Raw genomic sequence first — 3,374 nt, 5'->3', positions numbered from 1 at the left:
ATATTAACACTTACTGTGTTTTACATTAACGTGTTGCTGAGATGTGTTCAGGGTCCCTGGGAAACCTGGACATTTTGACGAGTTTGTAAAATATTCTTAGACAGTCTGAACAAGACATGAAAAAAGGACAAGTCTGTACAGGTAAATACAGACGTATGGTCACCGTAATATAAATATATACATATACAGTATACCTGTGTGACAGTCTGACTTCACCTGGTACTGAAATGAATTATGATCATATATATACTGTACGTGTACAGGTTTGAACCAAAGCTGTGTCACAGTTTTTAGTGGATTTAACTACAATGTTTTATTTACAATTTATAACGAGAATGATCTAAACCCACATGACGGACCTGTAACTTCTTCTTCAGGACAGACTACAATGAAATGGGAAAGGGATGGTCTGGAATATTTTAAGCATGAATGTAAGATCTGTATTGTTTTATGTTACAACACGGGGAAAAATTTTGTAGACAAAGTAAATCATAAAACTTAATCATTTCTGTGAAGAAATAATGTATTTCTGTCAATAAAATCCTGCTCCCGCCCCTGCCTCATGGCAGGGGATGGTAACCTGGATATATATATACGTATATATATAATAGATAGACTATATATAAGATATATAAGAGGATTATATATATATAGAGATATAGGATAGAGGTCCTCTCCTCTCTCATATAGTATCATATATATACTATATTACATCTATAGAGAGAACATGTGTGTGACCCTTGATGATCAGTTTATCGCACACGCGCACACACACTCACCACACGCACCACACACGGGTGTTACTGTGATGATGAGGATGAAGACCTGAGGCTCGCGCTGTTGTGTGTGTGTGTGTGTGTGTGTGTGTTTGTGTGTGTGTCAGACAGTGAAGCTGCTGCGCACACATCCATCAAATCCTTCACAATAAAAGCTTCAGACCGCCCCTCTTCACAATAAAAGACAATGGGTGTGTGTAGTTTCCAAAGGTGTGGGGGAGAGTGGAGAAACTATACACCACAACACACACATTTTAATATGAATATTAAGAATAAATGATTAGTAAACACGTAATAATTAGAGTTAAACAGAAAAACGCTGCGGTGACCTGATTTAGGTTAAATCAGTGAAACTAAATATCACATTGTTTATATGTTGGTGTTAATTTGTTTTTAAATAGAATATGAAACAATGAATAACACATGGATCATATTATTGGATCATCTTCTAATTCATCTGTGAACCAAACAAAAAACAAATGTTTTAATCAAAAAAAACCATAAAACAAACTGTGTCTTTTTCTCCTTTTACTTTGAAAAGTGAGAAAACAGCAGTTTGTCTTTTTCTATCAACTCTGAAACGAAAACACGAGGGTCACGTGGTCTGGCTTCTTTTCAGCCGACATGAGGAAGTGATGGTGTCAGAATTAAAACCATAGAGTGATAGAGAATATATACAGGATCTAGTACAGATAGATCATTAAAAGATTTACAAGATACATTTTTTATTTCGACATGAAATGATGCTGATGCTCGTGACCAGCAGGTGGTCATTAGTGTGTGTGTGTGTGTGTGTGTGTGTGTACATCTCCACAGTGTGTGTCTACTTTGCAAACATGATTTCATGAATGTTCACATGATCATTAATCAAATGTATGATCATATCTGGTACATTACATACATCTTCATAGGTTCCACTGTGCTTAGTAATAGTTCTTTCACCTCCTGACTATAAGAACATTTGTCAGGATCATTAGAAATATTCATATTCAAATGTTTATACCTGGACATTTTACAGTCAATAAAGACAGGTTTTTAGTCCTTTATTGTGATGACCTGGGACATAAAACTAGTAGTTCTGGGTCTGATGCTGTGGAAACACGTGTCAAAACTCAAGGCTCCGGGGGCCAAATCCAGCACTTTAGAGCATCAAACGTGGGCCGCAGCATAAAGTGAGAATTACAAGAAAGCATGAGTCATTGTGTAGAACCAAGTCATTCAGTTGTAGATATCTCAGACCTTCCAAATACATAAATTCAATGAATATCCACAGGTTTTCCCACGCTTATAACACATGGTGGCAGTCATTTTTAATGAAAAACAAATCTTTATCTTTTCCAAAATGTATTAAAATTATTCAACATTTTTTTTAAATTGAAATAAAATATAGTTACAAACTCAAGGAAACTTTAAAGATTAGATATTGTTTATAACTTCCATTACTTGACAGTGAATTTATGAGACAAGAATAATGTTAAAATTGCCTAAAATTTGTGGCACTAGAGATGAATCATCACCACTCACTGTGACATCATCACCACTCACTGTGACATCATCACCACTCACTGTGACATCATCACCACTCACTGTGACATCATCACCACTCACTGTAGACCTTCTGTCTGAAGCAGAGGAACATACAGCTTGATGGTTCAGTAGAATGTGGTGGACATCCCACACATCAGGTTCAGATGTTTACTAGACCATAGAAGTGTGTAATGACCAGTCCAGATGATCAGCTTATTGGTGCTGTAGATCATCTCTACAGTGTGATAGGCTGATTTCTCCTGATGACCAATGAGTCTTTATTCATCTCATCTCATCTTCTATACCTGCCTTTTCCTGTGCAGGGTCACAGAGGTTGATGTCTATGTGTTTGTGATTGGTCTGAAACCACCTGGGTTCAATTCTAAAGTTTATATTCCAGCTTCTGTCTGACAGAGAATGTTTGGTTAGATGAATCCAGCTAATGGAGATAAATCCAGGCTTCACTTATCTAGCTTTGTAGTACAGGCGCTAAATGTTAAATCTAAACCTAAATGTTTAAATCAGTCACAGAGTGTAAGCTACATGTTAAGAAATTATACAAGGTTGACTGGTCAACACCTGTCAAACTCCGCCCACACACCCACCCTCCAAGGTTCTTCTGCATCCTTGGTTTCTTCATCACTGGCTACAGTGAGTTGACATCCAGCATGCTGGTACTCTCTTGATTTACATATCGAACTTTTTTTATTTAGATTGAAACATTTCCATTTAGATTAATTTTTAATGTTTAAACCTTTTTACCAATGATATAAAACAAATCAAATGAATGAAACATTAGCTAAATATTCAGAATATGTCAGCTATGAAACAGTGACAGAGCTGATGATTCTTGTAATTCCCACTTTATCCTGGGGGCAGAATTTGATGCTCTAAAGGGCCGGATTTGGCCCCCGGGCCTCGAGTTTGACACATGTTCCACAGCATCAGACACAGAACTACAAAGTCCTGCAATAGTTTATTGTCCCACATCATCACAATCCTGACCTCACAATAAAGACTAAAAAACTGTCTTTACTGACTGTAAAAGTTTTGTCCTGGTATTTATTAATA

At 36.6% G+C, this 3,374-nt stretch overlaps 1 protein-coding gene across 1 annotated transcript in view; it reads right to left on the bottom strand.

Annotated features, from left to right (window-relative positions):
- The window catches only part of LOC114455041 (bone morphogenetic protein receptor type-2-like), a 16,304-nt gene extending 16,202 nt beyond the window's left edge, over positions 1-102 (bottom strand). Inside the window, exon 1 of the mRNA XM_028436045.1 lies at positions 15-102. The gene's annotated coding sequence lies outside the window, so the exon portion shown is untranslated. The remainder of the gene's footprint in view (positions 1-14) is intronic.
- Positions 103-3,374: the final 3,272 nt, after the last annotated feature.

This window comes from Gouania willdenowi, chromosome 21, assembly GCF_900634775.1.
Source record: "Gouania willdenowi chromosome 21, fGouWil2.1, whole genome shotgun sequence".
Classification (NCBI taxonomy): domain Eukaryota; kingdom Metazoa; phylum Chordata; class Actinopteri; order Blenniiformes; family Gobiesocidae; genus Gouania; species Gouania willdenowi.
The sequence above is the reverse complement of the archived record's forward strand: the minus strand, read 5'-3'. Positions and strand labels throughout refer to the sequence as shown.